The sequence below is a fragment of the Galeopterus variegatus genome, unplaced genomic scaffold, assembly GCF_000696425.1.
Source record: "Galeopterus variegatus unplaced genomic scaffold, G_variegatus-3.0.2 Scaffold6276, whole genome shotgun sequence".
In the NCBI taxonomy this organism is placed as follows: domain Eukaryota; kingdom Metazoa; phylum Chordata; class Mammalia; order Dermoptera; family Cynocephalidae; genus Galeopterus; species Galeopterus variegatus.
Genome location: NW_007732387.1, coordinates 62,187 through 71,070, shown reverse-complemented (window position 1 = coordinate 71,070; position 8,884 = coordinate 62,187).

The window sequence follows — 8,884 nt, the reverse complement described above, 5'->3', positions numbered from 1 at the left end:
TCAAAGCTGACAAAGTCCACTGGGCTGCTGTGCATTGTGCTTTGCCTAGTGGGCCAACTTTGTGTGGTACCAATAGCTGTGCCGCCCACTCCAGCAACAACTCCCTGCTACATATTTACATATGGTCCAGTGACTGGCAGATTAGTGACTGAACCATTAAGAGCTTCCCTGTGTGGGAACAAGGACTGTGGCAACAGCTTGTGGACTGGAAAGGAGAACTATTTATCAGTCATGTTTATGTCCATAGCAAAGGACCATTCAAAAGGGAACACAAATGGAACTCATGAGCTGACCTAGCATGAGCTCAGCAAATGGCCATGATTGCTCATTGGATTACCTACAGAATGGGACCCAGCGCCCACCTCGGATGCGAGAATGGGCCAGCTCGTGAGGACTTGCCTTAGAAGAAGCAGAAACCAAAACATGCAGCGCAGCCACGTTAAGTTAGTATAGCTTTGTAGTACGTCTTAAGGTCAGGTAGTGTTATGTATCACCTTTGTTCTTTTTGCTCAAGATTGTTTTGGCTATGTGGGGTCTTTTGTGGTTTCATGCACATTTTAGGATTTCTTTTATTTCTGTGAAGAATGTTATTGGTATTTTGAAAGGGATTGCATTAAATCTTTAGATTGCTTTGAGTAGTATAAACATTTTACATATATTTATTCTTTCAATTTATGAACATGAGCTATCTTTTCATGTTTTGGTGTCTTCTTCAATTTCCTTCCTCTATGTCTTATAGTTTTTTAAAAATTTTATTGATTATGCATATTCATGGGGTACAAAGCTGACTGTCACCACCTATGCCCAGGATGTGATGGTCAGATCAATAGTATCAGGATGCCCATGACCACAAATTGCAATTATGCCCCATGTCTCCCACCTAATTAATCCCCTTCCCTGCCCCCCAGCAACCCTGTGTATGTTCTCTCCCTCTGCAAGTCCAATGCATTACTGTGGTCTTCCTTTCCTTCCGTCTTTCTCTCTTAGCTCCCACTTATGAGTGAGCACATGTGGTATTTATCCCTCTGTGCCTGGCTTACTTCACTAAGCATAATTGTCTCCAAGCTCATCCATGTTGCTACAAATGGCAGAATTTCATGCTTTTTCATGGTACAGTAGTATTCCATAGTGTATATATACCACATTTTCCTTATCCAGTCATCTGTCGATGGACATTTAGGTTGCTTCCACATCTTGGCTACTGTAAATAGACCTGCAATGAACATGGGAGTGCAGGTATCCCTGCCACATGATGATTTCCATTCCTTTGGGTACATACCTAGAAGTGGGATTTTGGATCATATGGTAGATTTATTTGTAGTTGTTTGAGAAATCTCCATACTATTTTCCATGGTGGTTGTACTAGTTTTCAGTCCCACCAAGAGTGGAATGTTTTCTTCTCTCTAAATCCTCACCAGCATTTGTTATTCTCCATCTTTTTGATTACAGCCAGTCTAACTGGGGTGAGGTGATATCTCAATGTGGTTTTAATTTGCATTTCCCTGATGATTAATGATGTTGAGCATATTTTAAAGTGCCTGCTGGCCATTTGTATGTCTTCCTTAGAAAAATGTCTATTCAGCATCTTTGTCCATTTTTTAATTAGGCTATTTGGTTTTTTTTCTGTATAGATGCTTGATTTCCTTGTATATTCTGGATATAAATCCTTTGTCAGATGTATAGTTTGCAACTATTTTCTTCTGTCATTTCACTCTGTTGATTGTTTCCTTTGCTGTGCAGAGCTTTTTAGTTTGATATAGTCCCATTTGTTTATTTTTTCTTTTGATGCTTGTGCTTTTGGGCTCTTGTTCATAAAGTCTCTGCCCAGTCCTACTTCCTGAAGTGCCTTCCCTATATTTTCCCTTAGTAATTTTACAGTTTCAGGTCTTATACTTAAATCTCTAATTGTTGACATTGATTGACCTAATTGAGTTGTTTTTGGTATATGGTGAGAGTTGCAGGTCTAGTTTCATTCTTCTGCATATGGATATCCAACTTTCCCAGCATCATTTATTAAAGAGGAGGTCTTTTCACCAGTGTATGTTTTTGTTGCCTTTGTCAAATATCAGTTAGCTGTAAATCTGTGGGTAGATTTCTGGGTTCTCTATTCTGTTCCACTGGTCTGAGTGTCTATTTTAATGGCAGTACCATGCTGTTTTGATTACTATAGCTTTGTAGTATATTTTGAAGTCAGGTAGTGTTATGCTGCTAGCTTTATTTATTTTTATTTTTTTTGCTCAGGGTTGGTATGGCTATTTGGAGACTTTCATTGTTATATATGAATGCTAGGATTGTTTACTCTATTTCTGTGAAGAATGCCATTGGTATTTTGATGGAAATTGTATTGAATCTGTAGATTGCTTTGGGTAGTATGGACATTTTCACAATGTTAATTCTTCCAGTCCAAGAGCATGGAATTTCTTTCCATCTTTTAATGTCATCCTTAATTTCTTTCAGTAGTGATTTGTACTTCTCATTGTAGAGATCTTTCACCTTCTTGGTTAAATTGATTTCTATGTTTATTTTTTTGGTTGCTATTGTAAATGGGCTTATTTTCTTGATTTCCTTTCTGTTAGTTCACTATTGGAGACTAGAGATGCAACTGATTTTTGGGCATTGATTTTGTAACATGCAACCTTTCTGAAATTACTAATCATCTCTAGAAGTTTTTTGATAGAGTCTTTAGGTTTTCCTACATATAATATCATGCCATCTGCAAATAGGGACAGTTTAACTTTGTCTTTTCTGATTTGGATGCTCTTTTTTTCTTTCTTTCCTGATTGCTCCGGATAGGACCTCTAGTACTACATTAAATAGGAGAGGTGAGAGTGGTCATCTTTGTCTTGTCCCTGTTCTAAGGGAAAAGCCTTCAGTTCGTCCCCATTCAGGATGATATTGGCAATGGGCTTGTCATAGGTGGCTTTTATTGTGTTGAGATATTTTTCTTCTATACCTAACTTGCTGAGAGTCTTTATCATGAGTGATGTTGAATTTGTTCAAATAGTTTTTCTGCATCTATTGAGATAATCATATGGTTTTTGTCCTTGATTTTGTTGGTGTGGTGTAACACATTTATTGACTTGCATTTGTTGAACCATCCTTGCATCTCTGAGATGAATCCCATTTGATCATGGTGTATAATTTTTTGATGTGTTACTGTTTTGTCATTGCTTGTATTTTATTGAGGATTTCTGTGTCTATATTCATCAAAGATATTGCTCTGTAGTTTTTTTTTTTCATCATATCTTTGTCTGGTTTTGGTATCAATGAGATGCTGGCCTCAGAGAAAGAGTTTGGGAGACTGGCCTCTGTTTCAATTTTTTGGAATAGTTTGAAGATAATTGGTATTAAATCCTCTTTAAAGGCTTGGTAGAATTCAGTAGTAAAGCCATCCATTCCTGGGCTTTTCTTTGTTGAGAGTTTGTAATTACTGCTTCAATCTCATTGCTTGCTACAGGTCTGTTCAGATTTTCTATCCCTTCTTCATTCATTCTTGGTAGTTTGTATGTGTCCAGAAATTTATCCATTTCATCCAGGTTTTCAAATTTGTTGGTGCAGAGTTATTTGTAATAGTCTCTAAAATTTTTTGTATTTCTGTGGTATTAGTTGTAATGTCTCCTTTTTCATTTCTGATTTCTGTAATTTGGGTCTTCTCTCTTCTTTTTCTTGTTAATCTCGGTAATGGTTTGCCTATTTTATTTATCTTCGCAAAAAACCAACTTTTTGTTTCACTGATCTTTTGTATCACCTTTTGGGTCTCTATTTCATTTAGTTCTGCTGTAATCTTAATTATTTCTTTCCATCTACTAACTTTGGGCTTAGATTATTCTTGTTTTTCTAGTTCTTTTAGGTGTAGAGTTAGGTTGTTTACTTGAAGTCTTTCTATTTTTTTGATGTAAGCCTTTATTGCTACAGACTTCCCTCTTAGAACTTCTTTTATGATGTCTTTATTTTTGTAGTTTTCTAGAAATTTTTTTATTTCCTGTTTAATTTCTTCTTGGACCCATAGGTCATTCAGGTTATTTAATTACCATGTATTTGTATAGAATCCTGAGTTTCACTTGTTATTAATTAATAATTTTAGTAAATTGTGGTCTGAAAAGATAGTAGAGGTTACTTAAATATTTATAAAGTTATTGAGACTTGATTTGTGACCTAACATGTGGTCTGTCATGGAGAATGCTCCATGTGCTGATGAGAAGAATGTATATTCTGTAGTCATTGGATGAAATGTTCTATAGATATCTGCCAGGTCCAATTAGTCTAAGGTGTAGTTTAAATCTTGTGATTATCTGTTGATTTGTTGCCTGGATGATCTGTCCAATGATGGGGGCGGGTGTTCAGGTCCCCTACTATTATAGTAGTGGGGTCTAATAGTTATTGCTTTATATATCTGGATGCTCCAGTCTTGGATCCATATATATTTATGATTGCTATGTCTTCTTGCTGGATAGATCCTTTTACCATTATATAGTGGTTTTCTTTGTCTCTTTTTATGGTTTTTGGTTTAAAGTCTATTTAATCCAATATAAGAATAACTTCTGCTTGTTTTTGGTTTCCATTTGTGTGGTATATCTTTTTCTATCCTTTCACTATTAGTCTGTGTGCATCTTTACCAATGAGATGAGTCTCTTGAAGACAGCATATAATTGGGTGTTGCTTTTTGATCCAGTCTGTCAGTCTGTATCTTTTGAGTGGGAGCTTAATCCATTTACATTTGGGGTGGTTATTGAGAGATAATGTCTTATTCCTGGCATTTTATGGCTTTCTGTTCAGATGATTTGAGTATCATTTGTTTCTTTCTTCTCCTTTGATTACTGGTCTTCAATGTATGTGGGGGTTTTTTGAAGTGGCAAGATTTAGTTTCTTTTATCTTTCTCATTTACAATTGTTTTGCTAGTGGGTTTTGTTCTTACTTGTATATTCGTGGTAGTTATTATTGTTTCTTGGATTCCAGATGCAGGACTCCCTGAGAATTTCTTGCTATGCTGTAGGTGTGATGAACTCCTGCAATTTTTGTTTTTCTAGGAAATACACTATTTCTCCCTCATTTCTGAAGGATAACTTGCCAAGTAGAGTAATCATGGCTGGCAGGTTTTTTCTTCTATTATTTTAAAATGTCATCCCATTTTCTTCTCACCTGTAGAGTTTCAGTTGAGAAGTCTGCTGTTAGTCTGATGGAGGCTCCCTTATAAGTGACTTGACATTTTTCTCTTGCTGATTTTAGGTTTTTCTCTTTGTTTTTGAGCTTTGCCAATTTGACTGTAATGTGTGTTGGAGAGGATCTTTTTGGCTTGAATCTGTTTGGAAATTTGGAGCTTCCTGGGTCTGAAGGTCTGTGCCTCTCCCTATACCTGGGAAATTTTCCATTATTACTTCATCGAATACATTTTCAATGCCTTTACCCTTCAGGAACACCCATGATTCGATTGTTTGTGCACTTAAGGTTGTCTGCTAGCTTTCCTAGACATTCTTCATTTTTTAAGTTTTGTTTTCCTCTTTTGTTTTTTGCCTGGGTTATTTTATAATGACCATCTTCAAGTTCAGAAATTCTTTCTTCTGTTTGCTCTAATCTGCTGCTTAAGCTCTTGGTTGTGTTTTTTTAAATTTCATTGAATGTGTCTTAGTTCTAGGAGCTCTGCTACATTCTTTTTTAAAGGTATTAATCTCTTTGTAAATTTCCTCCTTCATATCCTGGATATTTTTTTCTTGTTTCTTACAGAGTCCTCTGTTATCTCATTGAGTTTCCTGAAGATAGTTACTTGGAATTCCTTTTCAGTCATTTCAAGGGTTTTGTTCTGTAGGGTCTGGTACTAGAGAGTTACTGAATTCCTTTGGTGGTGTCATATTTTCTTTTGTTGTTGTTCTTGTATTTCTACTATCTCTATTTTGATTTCTGTTCATCTGGCAGATCAGTTTCTTCTATTCCTCCATAGTGGACCTCAAGGAGAAAAACTTTTTCTCTTTTTCTGGGCCCCCCAAATGACTCTCCTGTCAGTGAAGTCAAATATGTGGTGGACCAACTGCATTGTGGTCATGGATGTCAGTAAAGCAGCGAGCCATCCTTGCAACAGTAACAGCTGTGGTGGTGGATGTTGTGGATGACTTCTGTCAAAGTTGTGAAAGGCCTCATGGTGGTGGTATGAGGTCTTGCCTTCTGCATGGGCAGGGCAGAGGACTGGGCATTGGCTGGGTGTTGGCTGGCTGGTCTCCTGCCTGCCTGACTAAGGCCTCCCCCATCAGCAGTGGCATGGCAGTGGGTCTTGCCTTCTGTGCAGCTGGGCCTGTTTTATAGTTTTTATTGTAAGATCTTTTATCACCTTGGTTAAATTTATTCCTTGGTATTTATTTATTTATTTTTTTGTAGCTACTGTAAAAGTAATTGCTTTCTTTATTTCTTTTACAGAAAATTTGCTATTGGTGTATAAAAATGCTGCTGATTTTTTTATGTTCGTTTCTTAGCCTGTAAATTTACTGAATGTGTTTATCAGTTCTAATAGTTTTTTTAAGGTGGGGGAATCTTTGGGGTTTTCTATATATAAGACCATGTTGTCTAGAAATGAACAATTTGATTTCCTCATTTTTAATTTGTATGTCCTCCATTTTTTTCTCTTGCCTTATTGCTCTGGTTAAGACTTTTAGTACTATGTTGAGTGAAAATGGTGAAAATTGGCCTCCTTGTATCATTTCAGATCTTACAGAAAAAGCTTTCAGCTTTCCCCCACTCAGTATAATGTTAGCTGTGGGGTTGTTATACATGGTCTTTACTATGTTGAGGTTCATTTTTTCTACACCTAATTTGTTGGGAATTTTTATCATGAAAGGATGTTGAATTTTATTGAATGCTTTCTCTGCATGTATTGAGATGATCATATGATTTTTGTCTTTGATTCTGGTGATGTAATGTATCACATTTATTGATTTGCATATGTTGAATCATCCTTGGATCCCTGGGGTGAATCCCACTTGATTATGGTAAATAATATATTTGATGTGCTGTTGAATTTAGTTTGCTAGTATTTTGTTTAGAATTTCTACATTGATGTTCATCAGGGTTATTGGACTGTAGTGTTTTTTTTTCTGTTTGTTTGTTTTTGGTTGTGTCCTTGTCTGGTTTTAGTATCAGGGTAATGCTGGCCTTGTAGAATGAATTTGGAAGAATTCCTACCCCCTCAATTTTCTGGAATAATTCTAGAAGAATTGGTATTAGGTATTTTTTTTTTTAATGTTTGGTAGAATTCAGCAGTGAAGCCAGCTGGTCTTGGGCTTTTCTTTGATGGGAGAGTTTTCATTACTGATACAATGTCTTTATTCGTAATTAGTCTGTTCAGATTTTCTATTTCTTCATGATTCAATTTTGGTAAGTTGTAATTATACAGGAATTCAGGAATTTATTCATCTTTTCTAGGATTTTCAATTTGTTTGTGTATAGTTATTCATAATAATCTCTAATGATTCTTTGTACTCATATTTTTGTGGTGTCAGTAATGATGAGTCCTTTTACATCTCTAATTTTACTAATGAGCCATCTCTCTCTATTTTAGTTAGTCTAGCTAAAGGTTTGTCAATTTTGTTTATATTTTCAAAAAATCAACTCTGTTTTGTTGATTTAAAAAAATTTTTAGTCTCAATTTTGTTTATTTCTGATATGATGTTTATTATTTATTTCCTTCTACTTATTTTGGGTATTTTTTTCTAGCTTTTCTAGTTTCTGGAGTTGCAACTTTAGGTTACTTATTTGAAATCTTTCAATTTATTTGGCATAGGTATTAATTGCTATAAACTTCCCTCTTAGAACTGCCTTTGCAGTATCCAATAGGTTTTGGTATGTTGTGTTTCTGTTACCATTTGTCACAAGAAACTTTTTAATTTTCTTATTAACTCATTGATTTTTCAGACCCATGTTGCTTAATTTGCATGTATTTTATAGTCTTTTAAGTTCTTCTTATTAGGTTCTAGTTTTATTGCAATTTGGTTAGAAAATGATACTTGATATGGTTTCAATTTTTAAGTTTGTTGAATCTTTCTTATTGGCCTATCAGATGGTCTATTCTAGAGAATGTTTCACATGCTGTTAAGAATAATGTTTATTCTGCAACTGTTGCATGGAGTGTTCTGTAGATATCTTCTGGGTTCATTTGATCTAGAGTGGTGTTTAATTCTGCTGTGTCTTTTTATTGATTTTTGTCTTGATAATCTGTCTATTGCTAAGAGTGAGTGTTAAAATCCTCTACTATTATTGTATTTGAGTCTATGTCTCCCTTTAGGTCTATTAATATTTGCTTTATATATTTAGGTGCTTTGATGTTGGGTACATATATATATTTAAAATTACTATATACTCTTGGTGAATTGACCTGCTTATCATTATATAATGACTTTCTCTTTCTACAGCTTTTGATGTAAAGTCTATTTTATCTGATATAAGTGTAGCTATTCCTGCTTTCTTTTGGTTCCCATTTGTATAGAATATCTTTTTCATCTTTTCACTTTCATTCTATGTGTGTCCTTACAAGTGAAGTAAGTTTCTTATAGACATTGAATAGTTCTGCCTTGTTTTTTGTTGCTATTGTTTTTTTTAATCCTTTCAGTCACTCTGTGTCTTTTAAATAGAGAATTTAATCCATCTACCTTGAAGGTAATTATTGATAAGTAATGTCTAACTACTGCTATTTTGATATTTTTTTCTAGATTTTTTGTAGTTCTTTTTTTTTTTTTGAACAAGCAGAAGAAATAATTTTTCTTTTTTTTTCGTTAAATTTTTATTTTGTCAATATACAATGTATATGATTATTATGGCCCATCACCGACACCTCCCTCCCTCCTCCCTCTCTCCCCTCCCCCCCAAGAATGTCCTTTCCGTTTGCTTGTTGTAACAACTTCA